Here is a 21,134-nt window from a genome sequence, read left to right as displayed (position 1 = left end):
AACCGGAAAAATACACTTTCCCACCAATACCGAGAAAATGCAATTTCTCGCCGAAAAACGCAATTTCTCGGCAAAACTAAAAACTTAATTTCCCGTCAAAACTGGAAAACACACAATTTTCGTCAAAACCGGAAATAAACAATTTCCCGCCAAAACCGTAAAAACGTAATTTCCCGCCAAAACCGAAAAATAAAATTTCTCGTGAAAACCGGAAAAACGCAATTTCTGGCCAAAGCCGAGAAAACGCAATGTCCCGCCAAGACCGGTAAAACGCAATTTCTCACCAAAACTGGAAAACACACTTTTCTCCAAAACCGAGAAAACGCAATTTCTCGCCGAAAAATGTAATTTTCCGGCAAACCGAAAATGCAATTTCCCGTCAAAACTCGAAAAACACAATTTCTCGTCAAAACCGGGAAAATACAATTTCCCGCCAAAAATTTAGAAACAAGTCTATTTTAATTATTTTAGTAACAAGTTCATCTCGATGTAAATGTAAGTTGAAAAAAGCAAACAAACATAGTTGCATTCAGATGATTCATCTGGATGGATAAACGAATTGTAGAGACGAACAACACCTAGGTGGAGCATCTGGATAAGGCATCTAGATGCATCTTTCAGATGTACAAACGAACAGGGCCTTGATGTTGTGATTCTCACTTTAATTTGTTTCTCTCTTTTGTACCTCTGTTTTTCTCTGTTTTGCTGTGCAAGATTTGATCTTTTACCAAACAACTTTTTTTCATTCATTTTTGCACACATTACAACATTACATACACATTCATTCTTATATTAGTCTTCTTCTACTAGCATGATTACTTAGACATGTTGGTGACCTTACTTCTACTGCTTAGGCTCACTTACACAAGTAACATCCCAAGCTTTACTTGAGATCAATGGCGTCAAAGTCTCTGATCCTAGAGGAATTGTAGGTTTTGATTGGGTTTGATCTAGATCCATCGTCGCAACCTCTCCTATCGTTGAAGAACGACGTCTTCTCGGGAGTAAACGAGGATAAGATGAGAAATCTTTTCTTTCCAAAGTCATCATTTGTTAAGCAAATTTATGATTTTCCGTAGCCCATTATTGGGGCCTTTTATATGCAGGATAAATCTGGTCTAACTGGTTAATCTTAAGCTACCATATATCAAAGAAGCTGTATAACTTCTTACAAAACAGAAAAGTGTTTCAAACTTTTTGTAGGATAAATTGCCATCCGTTTGATGCAGAACCGTTCCACTTGAGGCATGTATGCACAAAGTGACAGAAGAGTCAGCAAAATGTGGAGCAGTTCGGTCTAAAAATTGTCCAAAGTAGAGATTGTTCATCAGTGGTTGGATTCTATGGAAGATGCATATGGGAATCTGCACAAGAGGATTTACCAGCAGACATGAACGTCAGAAGACTATTGTTTCAAAGTCATACTTCAAGGGTGTGGGAATTGATTGGTGGTATGTGAGAAACGTTATGGATTGAGAGCTGTCTATGGAGGGTAAGTACTAAAAAAAAATCTTTCACCAATACAAAATTGGCTCCATTTATCTGTTGCTAAATGATATCCTTTAAGTTTTGTTGGTGCATTAAAGGATCTGAATCTCTGTGTGGTTAATGTAATTCCCTCAAACTTACAACCTTGATGCTGATTCATCTATTCTCAGCACTGAAGTAGAGGTATGTATGTATATATACAGTACTCTCACATATATGCATCTCTATTACCTTTTAGATATTTATGAATGCAAAATCTGATGTGTAAACAAACCCCTTTAGGTGCAGCATGGTGTCTGTAATGGCTGAAGTGGACCGAATTCTTAGACCACAAGGAATATTTATAGTAAGAGATGACATGGAAACAATAGGAGAAATTGAGAAGATGGTGGAATCGCTGAAATGAATGTAACAATGACACATTCCAAAGATGGAGAAGGAGAAGGAGTGATCTCTGTTCAGAAGTCAAGGTAGGGAATTGGTTTAATATAGTTTTATGAGTAACGTTTCTTTTATGATCATGTTGTTTGTTAACGCTGTATTAGGCCAATATGTGTATCCTTTTTTGCATTGACAAAAATTGTATACAAGAGTAACAAGACACTGTCCCAATAGTGTAAGCTTTGATCAGTTTTTAATTTGGTCCTAAACACCCGTAGAATATTTGTATTACTGCAGAAAACTTATATATCTTCCAAATTTATTAAACTAAAAAATGTAGCAAATTTAAATTAAAAATTTTGGGATTCAATATAACAAAAATAAAGTAAAATTTGTTAATATCAGAAATAAATTATGCAAAAAGTTAATGTGAATTATTATTCCGAAAATTAATTAGTAACTCTTATATTAAAAGTAATAATTAGACATTCAGATAAGAAGGTTTTGTTTGGTGTCAATTGATATTAGGTTTTCATGTTAGCTACCTTAGAATTATTTTATGTTATAATAAAATAACAAAAGTTTCTTACAAAAGAAAGTATATATCAATAAAAAAATCCTTTGTATATAACTTGCAGAAACAATGATAAAAGAAACATTGAAAGTTGTTTTACAATAGTGAAACTAATGTCACATATAAGTGAAAATAAATTAAACATTTTTAAAAAATTACATCAAAGTGTTTTAACGGTAAAATAAGTATATGTTTTATAAGTATTGTGAACACAAAATGTAGGGTTAGTTTATTTAATTAAATGTGAAATGTTTGCAAAATACTAAAATAAAAATCTCAACCATAATTTTAATACAAAAATGAAAATAAAAATAGATATACTAACAAAGTCCAACAAAAGACATAATCTCAAATAACCTGATAACAAAATGAGTAACAAAAATGAAATTATATAGCTATAATAAAACAAACATATTAAAATATCTATACCAACATAATAAAAATAGACACAAATGAATAATCACAACAATCGTATTAGAAAATTTAGTCACCTTACGAAACTTACTTCGTGTCGTTCAACAGAAAAGAATGATAAATATTTTAAAAAAAATTACGAAAATAACATTCCATAAATTAATTAGAATAAAATCATTTAAACTAAAAACAAATTGTTGAGGAAAATACAACAAAGCAACTTCCCGCGCGTGCACCATGACCATAACCTTAGGCAAGTCCAAGCAGTGCCGGCTTAGCATGGAGGACGGTCAGTGCGACCGCCCCAGGGCCCACCCTAATTTCTTTTTTTTTAATTTTTTTTAGTGACATATATAGTATACTAAATTTTAACTTATGTAGTATTATAAAATGTGAGTACAGAAATTTAATAAAAACTCAAATTAAAACATGCATGTTAGTTTATTTGTGTAAAAATAATTTAAATATATTTAAAATTAGTCATTATATAGGGCCTAAGTATATTTTTTTATAATATAAGGTCTAAAAGAATTTTTTTGCACTAGGGCCCTTAATAGTGTTGAGCCGGCCCTGAGTGCAAGATCCTTTGGTTCAATCAAGATGAAGAACATCCCCACTGGATCTTAATTTAACCGATAACTTATGTTGATGTAAAGATGTCCGCCCTGAAGTAGTCGCTGACGTAGTTGCTGAAGCAGACGTCGTAGTGAGTGGTAAAGACCATGTGGAGTCAAGGTGCTGAGCTGGAGTCGTGTAGACTTGGAGAGTAAGGGAGTATCTTGGAGAAAAGGCAATGAGGAATAAACTTGAGGAGCAAGTTTATGACTTAAAAGAAGAGGAATAAGTGCATTCCAAGAAAAGGAAAGTTGCACTTATTGATATAGAAGATGTTCATATTGTGGTTCCTTGGAGACTAGGATTTCGGGAACGTGGAGTTAGTATAAGATAGCTATGTAGTCGTCTGTAGAGAGATAGAGACACAGAGGCTGATCTTATAGAGAGAGAGAAGCGCTTGGAAGTGTTATGGGTCGTGCTGAAGCAAGAGCTGAAGTACTTGACGGTAGAGAGACATAAGCGGGTAGCTTAGGAATTGTTCAGTAGCAGCTGTTAGGGTGTTAACAGGCTAGCGAGGCTGATTAAGCAGAACTTGTAATTGAGTTGTACAAGGCGATTTCTAATAAAGCAATTGGTGTGTGCTTGTGTATTTTGTCTCTCTGATTTACCTTCTGCATTACTATTGTTTGTGTCGTCTTTACACTTACAAGTGGTATCAGAGCGGGTCACCTAAGTTACTGGTGTGATCCTAGAGGTGAAGATGGACACGGTTATTTCTGTGCAGAAGGCAATCGTGTTGAAAGCGGACCAGTATGGTCATTGGAAGGCTTGCATGAAGCAGTTGATTCGAGGAATCAATGAAGATGCGTGGATAGCTGTGGAGACTGGTTGGGAGGAGCCTACCATAGTCGCAGCAGATGGGAAGAAGCCTAAGCCAAAGGAGGATTGGTCAGAGGCAGAGCGCAATGCATCAAAATTTAATGCAAAGGCGCTTTCGACGATTTTCGGAGCTGTTGAAGTAGAGCAGTTCCAGCTGATTCATGGGAGTACTACAGCTAAAGAGGCGTGGGAGATCCTGCTGAATTCGTTTGAAGGAGATGATAGTGTCAAGAGGACACGTCTGGATCATCTTGGATCGCAGTTTGAGAATCTGAAGTGGTCAGATGCGGATACGGTGGCGAGATTCAGTGCCAAACTCAGTGCTATGGCGCATGAAGCATGTGTACTTGGAAAGAAGTACAAGGAGAAGAAGCTGGTGAAGAAATTGATACGCTGTCTTCCAGCAAGGTTTGGAGCTCAGAAGGCGGTCCTAAATATGACTGCAAACACGGATGAGCTCAAGTTTGACAAGGTTGTGGGTATGCTGAAGGCGGAAGAGATGGAGACAAGCAGTGGCTCGGTGTCTACATCAGGAGGTACGCCATGGAGTATAGCCCTTGTAGCTGACAAAGAAGTTGATAGACTTCGGAAGGTTGAAGATGCCTTGGGGTGGATAGTCAGGAATCTTGGAAAGAGGATGAATCACCCTGAGGAGATGAAACAATATGGTCGCCAGGGAGGTGATCGTGGGAATGGCATAAGGAGAGGAAATCTCAGATGCTATGAGTGTGAAGGAGTTGGTCATATAAGGGCTAACTGTCCGTTGGTACAACGAAGAGAGCTCAAGTGCTCTGAGTGTAAAGGTGTTGGACACACACGGCGTGAATGTCCAAACTCAAGGAAGGGTAAAGGTAGTCCATTGCAGTCGTCTGATGATTCAGAGTCTGAAGAAGATGGAAAGGTGAATCTTGTTGCATTTGGTGCACGCAAGGAGGGATCTAGTGAATCCTCTGGTTCAGATCTCAGCACAGATGATGAGGAGTATCACGTGCTGCTTAACAAGTGGTTGAGGGTCAAGGATCAGAATCTGAGATTAGAGGATATGGTTCTGAAGCAGAACGAGCTGCTTGAAGAACTTCGTGAAGAACTTGCGGCTGTGAATGAGAAATATGAGTCTCTTGATCAGAAGGTTAGCAAGGTGAAGAAAGTTTCTACTGGAGAAGTACAACAGAAGGGGCTGTCACATTTCGTGCATGGGAGCACATCAAAAAGTGGAGCCAAAGAAGCTTGTCAGGAAGTACGTCAGGACGTGCGGCAAGAAGTACGACATGAAGTTCTACAGCGCGGGGCTGTGAGTAACAAGCCAAAAGTGGTACATCAGTGCAGCAACATGAAGGTCAGACAGGAGGTTCTGAAACATGGTTGTGCAGCTGGTACAAGGAAGGAGACTGATCGGTGCATCAGTAACTATGTCAGGCCAAAGAAGAAGCAACATCGGATGTGCTGCTGGTTCTGTGGTAAGGTTGGACACAAGAAGGTGGAGTGTTTTGCTCGTGAGAAGAGCAGAAACATGACCCAGAGGGTGAACAAGACGTTCACTAAACCCAAGAGGGTTGAAGAGGTGTTGTTAGCCAAGAGTGGCTTACTTGATGAGATCAAGGATGAGACAACAGGAGAAGGATGCAGCTCTGGTAGGAGTGATCTTGAGGAAGATCAAAAAGCATCAAGTCTGGAGTTAGGACACGGAGTTGTCCGTAGCACAAAGGGGAAGGAGATCGAAGTGCGTCAGGAAGTGATGCGAGAGGATCTTCAGGAGGGTGATAGCGAAATCACTCCAAGGCTATAGCAACGAGTGCAGAGGGCACTCGGGGTGGTTGAGAAGAGGCTCATGGTCAAGGAGACGACGCATGAAGGAAGCCTGGTCCTCAACAGAAGTGGGTCGAGAGGTAGCTCGACAAGTGCGTCAGATCGTGATGCAGTACGTGTAATCTATTCCGCTGCAGCAGAGGCTGTATCATGATTACGCATGGAGTAGCAGACGGGTTTGTCTGTAAGGCTTGACATCTAAGCATCTGTTTTAGCTTAGTATGCGATCAAGCAGGGGGAGAATGGTGACGTTCTGGTCCAAGGAGTGCATATCTCATGGGGGAGAAGAGCATAGTGATGGACGTCCTGAAGTAGATGATGCTTGTCTCATGGGAGAGAAAAGCATGGTGTGGTGCACATCTCGTGGGGGAGAAGAGCACAATAAGCGTGGAAGTTTCCAGGTGGGGAACGTGGTTGTTGAACCAGAAGAAGGTTGTGCTTGATCGGCACACAAAACTAAAAGGGGGAGATTGTTGATGTAAAGATGTCCGCCCTGAAGTAGTCGCTGGCGTAGTTGCTGAAGCAGACGTCGTAGTGAGTGGTGAAGACCATGTGGAGTCAAGGTGCTGAGCTGGAGTCGTGTAGACTTGGAGAGCAAGGGAGTATCTTGGAGAAAAGGCAATGAGGAATAAACTTGAGGAGCAAGTTTATGACTTAAAGGAAGAGGAATAAGTGCATTCCAAGAAAAGGAAAGTTGCACTTATTGATATGGAAGATGTCCATATTGTGGTTCCATGGAGACTAGGGTTTCGGGAACGTGGAGTTAGTATAAGATAGCTATGTAGTCGTCTGTAGAGAGACAGAGACACAGAGACTGATCTTATAGAGAGAGAGAATCGCTTGGAAGTGTTCTGGGTCGTGCTGAAGTAAGGGCTGAAGTACTTGACGGTAGAGAGACATAAGCGGGTAGCTTAGGAATTGTTCAGTAGCAGCTGTTAGGGTGTTAACAGGCTAGCGAGGCTGATTAAGCAGAACTTGTAATTGAGTTGTACAAGGCGATTTCTAATAAAGCAATTGGTGTGTGCTTGTGTATTTTGTCTCTCTGATTTACCTTCTGCATTACTATTGTTTGTATCGTCTTTGCACTTACAACTTAGATGCTCTATTTTAGAAGTCTAGCGTCGTTTGTTCTTCAAAGAAACCATGACTGGTATCAAGACAACTTAAACAGCTGAATACGCTAAGACACTGAAAGAAGCAGCTTCCAGTTTCATGACTATGTCATCATCGTGAGGAAGAACGGTTCCTTGAATTCTCATGTCGCTTCAATGGAGTTCCGCTTGATATTTATAGCAGGAAAACACAGAGTATGCAGTGAAGAATCACAAGAAAGACGCCATCTGCTTCGTCGAGACTTTCCGGTTCAAGATAGTCAACAACCATTCTTGGAACGCTCTAAACGTTTAATTAAATCGATATGAAAAACTTACAGGTGACTGATTTTCAAAGAACTTCCAGGATAACTTCGATGGAAACAAGCAAGGACGACAAATAGATTGGTTAGTACTTACAAATGGTTTCAACATATACTTTTTATTTATATACAATACTTATATGAAACACAAACACTTTTGTAAATGCACTTTTTGCGTTATTCAATCAATCTTGCAGTCTATTTGATACCAAAAGGTTCGAAAGTTTTAACATTGTCTAGATCTATTGAAAAATTGTATGTATATAAAAATATTATAGTGATGGTTAAATGTATATATAAATAGGCTGTAAATATCAAGCTAAGCTTAACCATTTCAATAGAAAACCAAACATTTAATATTCTACAGCCAAACAAAATATTGATCATCTTAAATCAAAATTTAATTTTAATATGTTTTAATCAATCCAAATTAGTTTAGAAGCAAAAAATTTTAAAATATATTCAAACACACATATAAATTAATAAATAATAAACATTGAATCTATGTAGTAAAATGTATATTAGGATATTTTATAAGTTTCTAAGTTTTTATCACCTACCACTAAGGTGGTATCCTCTATATACTAAAGCACAAAAGTCACTTGGTGAATAGAAGTCTGACATGTGGCACTGATATTTTAAAAAAAAAACAAAAAGTAATCGATTATGTTTTTCTCATTTCCTATTTTTTAGCAATTAAAACTACTGAAGTTCCTATTTCTTCTCAGAATTTTAATCCCACTTTTCGATATAGTTTTCTATAATCAAACTGCTTTTTGTCAAACTGCTTTCTTCTCCATATAATTTGCTATCGTCCTCGAGCTTCCTCATGTTACTCTTGATTTTCTCTATATTATTTTAGTTTCAATTTTTTTTTGATTATCAATATAGTAAAGAACTCAAAAATATTAATGCATTTCCTTTGTGTCCTTTTTTTCCTTTTTCTTTTTTCCTTTGTGTCCTTATTTCTCACAGTTTCTTTGAAAATAGGTAAGTAGCACTTGAGTATACTCTGGTGTCCAAAGGATTGAAAAAAAAAACTATCGGCAAAGAATGTAACAAAGTATCACTACAGGAAATGTAGGTAGTAATAGCGCACGAAAAGCGCTATGACTCATTTTTAATAGCGCTTCCTTGGACGCTCTGACATCGCCCGTTATAATAGGTCTGACCCTTTTAATAGCGGCTTTTCTTTGTGCTGTAATTAAGCGTACAATAATAGCGTGTTTAATTATGCAATTGTTAATATTTATAATAACGTTTTACAAATGTTATTAAAACCTAATAATTTGTGTTATTAATTAGTTTTTAAATTATCCGAAAATTTATTAATAATAATATTATAAAAACTAAATTAACCAAATATAATTGAATTTAGAATTAATCCAAATTTTAAAAATTAAATTTTATTCATTAATTAAAATTTGTTTACAAATAAAATCAGTTTATACATTAAACCAGAAAAAAAACCATAACCTAATTAACCAAACTTAAATAAACTAAAAATTTAATAACTAAAAAATTTAAACAAAACCTAATAAACCAAAATCTACAGCTCTACGTCTCTTTCTTCTCTTCTTGTTCGGCTTCACCTACACCACCACCACCACTAGCTTTCTCTGCCATCTCCTTAAGCCTATGTTCTCTTACATCATCTCAATGGCTTGAGATGTCACAGCTAAAGTTTTTGTACCTCTCTTTCTGGAAAGTTAAGCACTAGCATCAGACAAGATCTGAAGAAGCTCGGCTCGGGACTTGGCAGCCTGTTCAAATTTTTTCTTGTAAACAAGACACTCTCTCATCACTTTTACCAACTTCATCCAAGATTTCTGTTGTAAAAAAAATCCACACCACACAAGAATTAATAAAAGCTTTGCAATGTCTGTAAGAAAGAAAGTTATGGTTGAGAGATTTATCTGCAAATTTTGCAGTAAAGTTCCACAAGTAATCTCCCCAACAAAAGAACCTTCAGCATCTGTGACCACCATTGTCGTGAACTCACAAGGTTACCTGCAGAAAAATATCAAAACAAAAGAAGACCATAACTAAACTAAGAGTATGATATGTATATAACTCATGACAGTGATTAATGGACATTACGCATCAGATTGCAATGAAATCTTAATTAAGAACACAAAGCTAGGAGCAAAGCAAGAAACTCACATAGCTTTTCTCAATCAAAGTTGAAATCTTTTTCCAAATCCAAAAACACATCCTAATCACTCTTATAAATGATTTAACTTCAGAGACAAAAAAAAAATTAAACCAGCTCTGCTCAACGACCCACTTCGTGTACCGAAATCAAAAAAAAAAATCAAAGAGAGAGAGAGAGAGAACTTTAACGGCGAGGTTAATGGCAAAGAGAGGCTGAGACTTCCCTCTTTATTCATCTCCGGCGAGATGAACCATCGAAGCCTCTTCTCCCCATCTTTTTATGAACAGCCGTCTTCCGCCTTGCCACCGGCGCTGCTCCGCCATCTCTGTTTGTGGTTCGAATCTGACTCGAGTCAAGTGTTGTCGACGAATCTTTCATCATGGCCGAGTGAAAGAGAGAGAGGTTTGTATCCAGCAGGTTGAATCGTAAAGAGAGGGAGAGAGAGATGGAGAAGATTGAGTCGTGAGTGAGAGAGAGATGGAGAGACAGAGATGCAGAAGATTGATCTTAGGCCACACGATCAAAAACAATCAATGGTCACAAATGGTAATCCTGGTTTTTAAAAGATTGACCAATAAGGAGAAAGGATGAGGATTGGCAGAGATTGATCTGTGACCATTAGATTGAAAACAATCAAATGGTCAAAAATTAACCAATCAAAAACTATTTTTAATCATTGTTTTAAAACTTATAATTTTTTGTTTAACTAAATTTATTTATAGAAAATTAAACTATATTCTAATTATTGTTATATTTATTTTTTATTTAAAATTTAGAGTTTAAAAGTATGAGTTTAGAGTATATGTAATGTGATTTAGGGTATATGATTTGTGTTATGGTATACATTTAGATTTTAGGGTTAGAGTATTAGATTTGAGAATTGATATTAAATTTTAAAGTTTTAAACTAATAAAAATTAGAACTTTAAAACATTTAGTTAGAGTTTAGGGTTTGTGATTAATTTAGGGTATGATATATATATATAAGTATAAAGATTGGATTTATGATTTTGTATGTAGAGTTTAAGTTTGGTATAAGAGTTAGAGTTTAATATAAAAGTTTATAATTAAGATTCAGATTTGAAGTTTGTTAAACTTTTAAAATTTATATTGGAAATTTATATTTAGTGGATGAATGGTTTATGGTTGAAGTTAGGATTTAGGGTATAGAATTTGATGAAGGATCTAAGGTTTACATTTAATATTTTGAATGGAGTTTTTAAATTAGATTTAAAGTTTAAGTTTTGGCTTTAAAATCTGAAAATTTTATTTAAAGATTCTATCTAGTATTTAGAATATCATTTAAATTTGAATTTTAGGGTTTAGGGTATTATACTTAGGGTATTAGATGGATTCGGGTTGCATTAGTATATTTTTATCAAACTATATTTTTATATAAAGTTTAAAAGTTTAAAATTTAGATTTTAGGATTATATTTAGGGTTTAGGAGTTAAATATATTTAGGGGTTAGGGGTTAAAAATAATTCTTTAATTTCACTCTTAAATATATAATAAATTAGGGATGTGGTTAGAAGTTTAGGGATTGAAGTTATATTATGATTATACTCATTTATTTAAATTTTATAGTTTGTATAGTTTAGGGTCTAGAACTTAAGATATTTATTTTTTGTTTTTCCCAATTTATCATCATTGTTGGATTTTCTTTTTTATCATATTAAAGTAAATTTTTATTTATTTATTTACTTATTAATTAGTTCTTTTAAAATCATTAATAAATACAACTCACTCTAATAAATCATTAATAAATATAAATTTATCAAATCTCAAATTATAATTTTTTATCCTTTTAGGGTATGTTTAGGGTTTAGATTTTTTTTTTAGAATCATGGTTTATGAAATAGAGTTTAGGGTATATAATTATGATTTTGAAAATTTGAATTAAGTATATAGTTTTACACTAGACAATGTTTTAAATGATTTATATATTATTTTTTATTTATAATTTATGTTAACAATAGTTTTAAATGTTTAAAAACAGAACAAAAGACAAACTCAACGATGAGTTTTATAACATACAAAGTCAATACATATTGTTTACAAAAGGAGATGATGACTTGGTGGAGAGAGAGAGACTCGAGAAAATGGCTGTACTACAAGGCACCATGAAGTATTATCTTCAGTCTCCGGTGAGCAGAGGCAGCTAGCACCACTACCACAATGCCGTGCCTCCTCTGTGTTCAAGCTCACGACCACCAACTCTTCTCACGACAACACTTCATGCTAGCCTTTGTATGGCATTTAGTTCCTATCACAAGTCAAAGAGGGAAAAGTAAGAACCTACTTCAATTTACCAAAGGAAAAGAATGTTTGGAGAATCTAAAGCAATTGAAAGAGATTTGAAATCAAAGCACCTTGAGGTTATGCTCACCACAATCAACAGCAATCTTATCTGGCTGTAAAGCCTCATACTCTTTGACATCTTTCTCTTCCAAGTAAAAAAAAAGGAAGGTCAATCTTAAAAGGAAGAATCTCTATACCTGCTCGAGAATCGACTCCACAGCCTCCTCAAACCCAACAGCAAGCATCTGGTCAGCTTCGTCAAGCACCAAGTACTCAACTTCACCCAGCTCCCTGTTTACACTATCAGAAACTGATCAAATCGAAACTCAGTTCTTAAACAGCTCATACTAATTTCAAAATTGTCTTAAAACTTAACAGAATCATAAACAGATTAATCACTCTTCTAAAACCTAAACAGCCAGATAACACAGATTCTACACAAGCAAACAAAGCTTTGGAACATGGAAAAAAACTCGAAAGTGTCAAACTTTTGTTTATTGGCGACCAATCACACGCAAAGGGTAAAGGGCTGACCTTTGGCGTGAAGAAATTGGGAAGCTTGAGGAAGTAGGTGTGAGTATGGTGGTAACACTAATTCATCTTTTTCTTGTAAAATCAAAACAAAATGAGAGAGAGAGAGAGAGAAAGAGAGAGAGAGAGAGAGATGGCGGATGAGGGATATGGCGATGATGGTGATGGCGGTGACGAGCTGGTGGTGGTGGGATAATGAGCGATGGGGTCAAAAGGAGTGTGGTGATGAAGCTTCAATCGATGGTGACTAGAGATGAATCTGAGAATTTGAGGAAGTCAAGTGGATTGAAGGGAGGAGTGGCGGCGGAGCAGGAAGCGGAGGAGCAGGGGACGGTGGCGGCAGAGGAGGAGAGGGAGGTGGGTGAAGGTGGGGGTTTGGATTCGCAGAGGATGCAGGTGAAAGGACGGCAAGGGGGACGTAGAGGGAGAGGAGGTAGTAGCTTCCAGAAGTAGAGGGAGGAAACGTGCGGAGGAGCGGGAGGAGGATAATTTGAGGAGGTGGAGAGGAGAGGAAGAGTGTTTGGAGGCTGAGAGAGAGTGTGTGAGAGAGGGAGAAGAAGAGGTGATGATGACGAAACAGAGAAGTAGAAACAGTATTGGAGAATAATAGCCAAGTAGAGGAAGAAGATGCAACACGTTTTCATGTCTGATATATTTGTAGGAATGGTCAAATTTTGTATATAAAAAATAAAACTAAAATTTGGGATATTTAACATTTACGATAGCGTTATAATTTTTGATCTGAATTGGTAAGGCGCCTACACTTAATAAATTAACGCGGTTAAATTTTTTATTTTCCCGCGATACCAAATATAGCGTTTTAAATTTATAAACGCTATTAAAAAAGCCAGTGTTAATATATAATAGCAGAAATGTCAAAAACGCTATAATTTGATGCTATTAATACTCACATTTCCTGTAGTGTATCTCACTACTTCTTTCTCTATATATTGTTTTTTCATATCTGTTTTTGTGACTTATTCTTAGGAAAATTCTGTTACCTATTTGTTACAGATGTAGAAAACATAGTTGAAACAAAAGTTCTTCCATTAATAAGAAACAAAATAGAAATGAAAGAAGAAGAAAAGATGTACCCATTAAGAGTTTTTAAATTTAGAAGATAATGAATCGTGAAGAAGAATGTCAAATGTGTTTTTTGAAACAACAAAATATGGATTTTTTTTCATAGTTTATTTTTTTCTATTGGGTTTCTATTAGGTCTCAGAATATCAAAACAGGTATAAATTTTTGATATTTTTCATAATTTACAATTGTTTTATTGGTTTATAATCAAAAATACAAATTTATGTTTTATAAGGAATATATATTTACAAGACAAATACAAATAAATTGAATGAATCAAATACAATACTTTAAGTTTGAACTATATTTATATGTGTTGCTATATATCTTAATTTATAAACATAAAATGCTGTGTTACAAAAAGAAAACATAAAATGCTTGGAAACATATATCCATATATCTATTTATTTTAATACAAGAATATTTTTTTACCATTTCCAAGTTTTAGTTTGAATACAACCACATATCTATAATTACATAGTATTTAATTAAATTAATAGTTTATTCTGATTAATAATTATAAATAAACAAATTTATTATTAAATAATTTAAAATATAATTATTTTGACCCATGCGTAGCATGGGAGTATCACTAGTATATACAGAAAACCTAAGTCAAACTTCAAAAAAATATTAAAGTAAATATTAATAAAAATTCATAGATAAATGTTTTAGGATAAACAAATAAATATGATCATTTGATTTTAGAACGGTTTAGGTTAATTTGTACCGAGTTAAGCTGAGAAATCCTATAGTCTTAAAATATTTAGCTCGGAAAACATATATAACTATTTTGTTTATATAGATTGGTTCCAGTATGTTTAAGGGTTAAGTGGATCTTGGTTTGGATTTTGGTCCTCATTAATACCTTTTTCGATTAACACCAACAAAAAAATCTCAAGAAGATAACACATGCTAAATTAGCCAAAAAACAATTTGATTTTAGCATTTAGTTAAGAAAAGTTTTGAACAAAAACATTGTTAGACACATTCATAATCACAGATAAAATACATTCAGATATACCACAATCAAGCATAAAACTTCAATACACAATTAAGAAAAATATTAAAATATTACACCTGTAAACTCTTGCAAATCCAAAAAGAGGACATATTTCCATTAAAAAATATAACTTAGATGAATACTGAAAATAAAACAATACAATGTCATAAATATAGTTGATAATAAATAAAAATCCAAAAACGTAAGAATTATAAACAAAGGTCAAATGTAAACAAAATAAATATAACCTTCAAAAAAATTAATAAATGATCTTAGAAAACAATATATATATATATATATATATTATATATATATATATATATATTTATATATTAGATTCAATTAAAAGTATTTCAAGTGTTTTATAAAATTAAGATATGTTTTAGTATAAAATAATTTGTTGTAAATCCACCCGCCCGTAGAGCGGGCCAACCCCTAGTTATTTCATAAAGTAAACTATAACAGTATGAACTAATTAAAAAAGATGCAAATGGTATTAAGAATATGGCTTTACAATTAGTCAATTTCTTTACAATTTTTGAAACGCCGAAGCTGCCACTGCGTCTCCAAAACGAATATGGCTTAGATCTCTCATGCACGCCAACCCAATTATGATGCTACTATGAACTACTGTTACCTATGCAGAGTTCTTCGAAATGCAAAAATGAATCTATATAAAGCATTTCTCTTTTAATGTGTTTATCACTTCAGACGATTTGTTATCCCCAGAAAAATAGATTAATCGTTCCAGTCTGAAGACGATGGTCTTTTCTCTGTTAATCGACTCTCCCAAAACTACCATTCTTGATTTGCCGATTCTGGAGAGAATGTTTGCTCCGAGAGAAGAACAAGTCGTTGTGAAAGTTTTAACATACTTACAAGTCTTCGAGCGCGATCAACTTTATATACAACACGTTAGATTTAGATGAAGTCCAGATTATTCAGTCATCATTTGGAAAAATCGTTGAGATTGACAATAAGCTGGCTTTTTCTGGAAGATTTGTTAGGTATTTATTGTCAAAACAACTCAAGGTGAACAAAAATATGAAGCTTGGTTTCATTTTGCCGGTTAACCGATTAGATTTCCTGTTTGGGAATTTTTCTTTCTGACTGGTCTAACATGCAGAAAGTTCCCGAAAAAATCGAAGATGAAGATAAAGATGAAGAAAACAATAACATAGAAACCCTATTGGCCTTCTTTGTTCGGGATAGTTGAAGTTGTGAAGGTGTATATGGTCCTGAAAATGATGCGGAAAAGACGGTATCTGACAAAGAGATGAGGATAAAGTTAGCCAGTCCTATTCACACCAACCTGAAAATAAAAATGTTGAAAGAACACGTGGAGTCCATCGAATATCTTGATGAGTTTTAAAATATTATGCTTGAACAAACTTTAAAAATATTTTATATGTATGATAATTTCTTATCATGTATTATTTTATTTTAAATTTAGCTAACTTTCTTTTCATAATCAAATATATAGTATTTTACAAAAGATCGAAAATTTTATGATAACTATGACATATGATCTACCTAAATACTATGGTATTATCTTATTTATTATTTTTCATCTTTGCCATAATTTTACTATAAATTATTATTTTATTTAATATTATTATTTAATAATACTAAACTAAATATAAGATAAACTTAAATTAAATATATTTTAAATAAATATTTATTATTTTCGAATATAATGACAAGTCATCTTATAAATCCATATTTTTATTAAAAAATAATGACTAAACCTAAGTATATTTGATTACTTGTCATATTTTTCACAACTATAATGAAACCTCTATAAATTAATAATGTTGGGACTACACCAAAACTATGATTTTTTATTAGTTTATAGAGATTATTAATTTATCGAAATACTAATTGAACCAAAAACTAAATTTAGGACTATGTAATTATATTAATTTATAGAGATATTAATTTATAGATTATTAATTTAAAGAGGTTATACTTAGGTGTTTAAACCCGCCTATGCGGGCATAAACATTTTATAGTTACTTATTAATACATGTCATAATAATTAAAATACTATAATGATTTCTCTTTTTAATTATTTAAAATTAAAATATTTACTTAATTAACTATTTTATTAAAATAGATTTATCGGATAACAACTCAATATATATAAAATCTTTACTTAATTAACTATTTCATTAATATAGATGTATCATATAACAATTCAATATATATATGGAAATTATCTTTTTTTAAACATACTTTTTAAATTTTGATAAATCTTATTATTCTAATTTTAATCACTTATCTGATCAAATAAATTTAAAATTCGTTTTTATGTTTTAGCTAATTTATATATTTTATTCGTTAAGGGTATAAACGATACTAATCACTCTAACTTTTTTATTTTAAATTTTTGTTTTGATTTTGGATAATCCTTATCATTATTAATTGTAATCATTATCTAATTAAATAATTAAAATTCATTTTTATTTTATGGATAATTTATATTTTTACTTATTAAGGGTATAAACGATATTAAACGCTCTAACTTTTAACGTGAAAGCTCCGTTGACATAAACATTTTATAATTACTTATTAATACATGTAATAATAATTAAAATACTATAATGAATTCTCTTTTTAATTATTTAAAATTAAAATATTTACTTAATTAACTATTTTATTAAAATATATTTATCAGATAACAATTCAATATATATAAAATCTTTACTTAATTAACTATTTCATTAAAATAGATGTATCAGATAACAATTCAATATATATGGAAGTTATCTTCTTTTTTTAAATATACTTTTTAAATTTTTGATAAATCTTATTATTCTAATTTAATCACCTATCTGATCAAATAAATTTAAAATTCGTTTTTATTTTTAGCTAATTTATATATTTTATTCGTTAACGGTATAAATGATACTAATCACTCTAACTTTTTTATTTTAAAATATTTTTTTTGATTTTGGATAATTCTTATCATTATTAATTGTAATCATTATCTAATTAAATAATTAAAATTCGTTTTCATTTTATGGATAATTTATATTCAAAAAGGTATAAACGATATTAACCGTTCTAACTTTTAACGTGAGAGCTCCGTTGCAAAAAATCACTTCGCAAATAATAGTATAAATTCTAATATAAATCATTATTTTGTTAATTTATTTAATACTAATATAATACTAAATTAGATATAAGATAAATCTAAATATGATATATTTGTTAATATTTATTTACTTTTTTCTGATTTGAACATTATCCATAATTTATGATGAAATTTTAATTTTTAATAATTAAATTTTAAAATTATTAGTTTTTAATAGTGTAGTTTTCAATATAAAATCTCATACGAATGTATATTTCCAAATTTTTCGTTGGTTTTATCCTAATAGGATGATTTTTCTTTTTTTTTTAACCGTAATAATAGGATAATTTTCGTCTAAAAACAAATTTTCCTTATATCTTAGAGCATTTTTATCCCAATCCTTGAGTGGAGTTTTTAAGAAAATCAGTGATTTTTTTTTATAACTCCATCTTATTATTAGTAACATGATGAACATACATAGTCTTTATGCAAATGCATAGTAGCAAACCGAGGTACAAAATGATACGAAATAAAAGATGTATGAATTGGTAAGTCTGCTTTTGCAAAGCTATCAGCTACCATATTTCCTTGCCTGCGTATCCATCTGAGCTCTATGTCTTTGAATTTTTTCATCCACCATCTGATTTCTCTTACCCAATTATATAGGCCAAACTGCAAAGTCTTTGAAATAATAATATCAACCAGCTCCTTGTTATCTCCTTCAAATATTATCTTTGTGAAACCACGTGACCAACAGAATTGTAGAACCATAAGGTAGGCCTGAAGTTCTGCAGCCAACGCAGATTCAATTCTCTGTCCTTTTGCATGACCTGCAGTAATAAACACGCCATTATAATCTCTCAGTACCCATCCCCCTTTTGCCGGTAGTTCTGGATTGATAAAAGAGCCATCAAAGTTGCATTTGCTCCATCCTTCTTCAGGTCTTCTCCAATCTACATGGCCCGTGTTGAGTTCAGAAGTCCTTGAAACAGTTGCTTGTTGTTTGCAGTTGACTGTTGACCATTCCATAACATCAGCTCTAGCCTGTTTTAGAATAACCCACCATTGAAGATTTTTCTGTTGGTACATCAATATATTTCTGCTTTTCCAAATCCTCCATAAAATACTAATAGGAAGGTCCTTGATAGTAGCCAAAGATGCTGTTGTATTTGCTCGAATACAAACTTCTATTTTAGCTTCCAACGAGGCAGTAGGATCAAAAATTGTATCATTAGCTACACCTGACGCACGCCATATTCTTTGAGCATAAGGGCAGTCAAAAAGCATATGCTTCTCTGTTTCCATATCTAAGCAACATCTTATACACTGATCAAAGCGAGTAATGTGCCTTCGTTTTAAATTACTACCAACTGCAAGTGATCTAGAGAGAGTTTTCCAAAGGAAATGATTAACCTTAGGAGGAGAACTGCATTTCCAGATCTTTTGTTTTAGCAGTGGATCGCCCCAAGTTAGAGAAATAGGTGTATTATCTGGTAGGTGAGTATTGAGCCAGTAACCCGATTTTACTGTGTAAAGTCCATCATTAGTATAATGCCATCCCAACAAATCCAACTCTGCTCTAGGACTGATTTTCAACCTCAATATTATCTCAACATCTTCATCTTTTTTTTTGACGGCAAACGGCTATTCTATTACTCAAACTTGAGGTGGTCTGGGTAACCAGACCGGAATAGAACAACCAACAAAAAGTAACTTCCTATGGAAGGATCTAGATATCTTAGCTAAAAAGTCTGAAATCTGATTACGCGCTCTCGGAACATAAGCAATCTTGAAATCCGGGAAGCATATGAGCAATGTCTCTATCCTTTCTAATTCCGTAGCAAAACTTGGCCAAGCATGAAGTTCCTTGATCATTGCAATCAATTCTTTGCAGTCTGTCCCGAAGTTCTGACATGTTGAATGCTGAAGCATATTTTCTATCGCCCATCGCAGTGCTTCCACTTCTGAGTGCAGAGCTGACTCTCTTCTGGAGAAGTTCTGTGAACCCATGAGTTGCGTCTTTCCCCCACTGTCTAACCAGACCCATCCACACCCACTAAATGAGCATGAGATGTCCATGATCCATCCAGTAAGCAAATATTGCCCAAACTTATGATTTGGGGTTCCTCTACATTGCTCTCTTGTACTACTGTCGGTATCCTCTCATTGGCATTAAACCAAGCTTGACACTCACTCTCAGCATATCGAACTAGTTCCAGAGGATCTCTGTCTATTCTCCTAAAGAGTTTGTCATTTCTAACCTTCCAGATGTACCAAATTAGCCAGGGATAAGGATCCCTATCTTGCTCTGGTTCAAGTGAACCGTCTTTTTCCCAGTAGAGGTAGTTCATATTCGTGTAGATACTTGGTGCTGGAATAACACCAGGATTCGTTGGAGTCGATGAGTGTAACCAAACTTGTAGAGCAGGTGGACATTCGAAAATAGCATGTGTTACTGACTCCTCTGGTTCACCACATCTTGGGCAGTAATTGTCGCATCTCATATTTCGCCTTGCTAGATTTCTCGTTACTGCCACATGACCAGTTAACAATTTCCATATAAGATGACACATTTTCTTTGGTTACACTCATCGACTCCAACGAATCCTGGTGTTATTCCAGCACCAAGTATCTACACGAATATGAACTACCTCTACTGGGAAAAAGACGGTTCACTTGAACCAGAGCAAACTTGTAGAGCAGGTGGACATTCGAAAATAGCATGTGTTACTGACTCCTCTGGTTCACCACATCTTGGGCAGTAATTGTCGCATCTCATATTTCGCCTTGCTAGATTTCTCGTTACTGCCACATGACCAGTTAACAATTGCCATATAAGATGACACATTTTCTTTGGCGCATTTATCTTCCAACCAAAGGCTTGGAGCTTTGTAATACTTGGCTCTAACACTTGCTTCTCGTCTGCATCCTTCAAAAGATTTTGAACAACCCAATATCCAGACTTGACCGTGTATTGTCCATGTCTTGTGAAGTTCCAGCAAAACGTATCAGGCCTATGAGTTGTGCTTATGGCTAAACTCCTTATAAGGGGTATGTCATCAGGGCTTACATATTGTTCCAGTAGATTAACATCCCATTCCTTCAACTCCTGATTAATAAGATCACTCACTCTCATATTTGGATGCATAACTGGCGCTATGGGTATAGCTGGCCTAGCTGGATTCAATGGAATCCAGGGATCCTCCCACGCCTTAACTTCATAACCAGAGTGTATTTTCTGCCTTATCCCCAGCAATAAGAGCTCCCTCGCAGCGGAAATACTAGTCCAAACATAAGAGGGACTGTTTGCAGAATTTACTCGCAGAGGCGAGCTTAGTCTATAATATCTTCCTCTTAAGACACGTGCGACCAACGAATCCGGGTTTTGTGTTAGCCTCCATAATTGTTTCACCAGTAATGCCAAATTGAACTCATGAATCATGCGAAATCCAATCCCTCCTTCTTCTCTCGGTAG

General features: G+C 33.9%; 3 long non-coding RNA genes across 4 annotated transcripts; 1 reads left to right on the top strand and 2 right to left on the bottom strand.

Moving 5' to 3' along the window:
• Positions 1–736: 736 nt before the first annotated feature.
• On the top strand, positions 737–2,087 carry LOC108852721 (uncharacterized). Its single transcript, XR_001949582.2, has 3 exons — positions 737–1,492; positions 1,587–1,671; positions 1,771–2,087. It is a non-coding gene; the product is annotated as an uncharacterized LOC108852721 (long non-coding RNA).
• Positions 2,088–8,901: 6,814 nt separating this feature from the next.
• LOC108839786 (uncharacterized) lies at positions 8,902–10,244 on the bottom strand. The gene is made up of 2 exons (XR_001947754.2): positions 9,849–10,244; positions 8,902–9,521 (listed from the first exon to the last, which is right to left on the bottom strand). It is a non-coding gene; the product is annotated as an uncharacterized LOC108839786 (long non-coding RNA).
• Positions 10,245–11,591: 1,347 nt separating this feature from the next.
• Positions 11,592–12,792, bottom strand: LOC130510455 (uncharacterized). 2 transcript variants are annotated; one of them, XR_008944106.1, is made up of 4 exons: positions 12,501–12,792; positions 12,164–12,257; positions 12,038–12,079; positions 11,592–11,931 (listed from the first exon to the last, which is right to left on the bottom strand). It is a non-coding gene; the product is annotated as an uncharacterized LOC130510455 (long non-coding RNA). The 2 variants fall into 2 exon arrangements; XR_008944105.1 differs by lacking the exon at positions 12,038–12,079.
• Between the last annotated feature and the right edge of the window lie 8,342 nt (positions 12,793–21,134).

This window comes from Raphanus sativus, chromosome 4 (genome assembly GCF_000801105.2).
Source record: "Raphanus sativus cultivar WK10039 chromosome 4, ASM80110v3, whole genome shotgun sequence".
NCBI lineage: Eukaryota > Viridiplantae > Streptophyta > Magnoliopsida > Brassicales > Brassicaceae > Raphanus > Raphanus sativus.
This window is presented reverse-complemented; position numbering and strand designations above follow the sequence as displayed.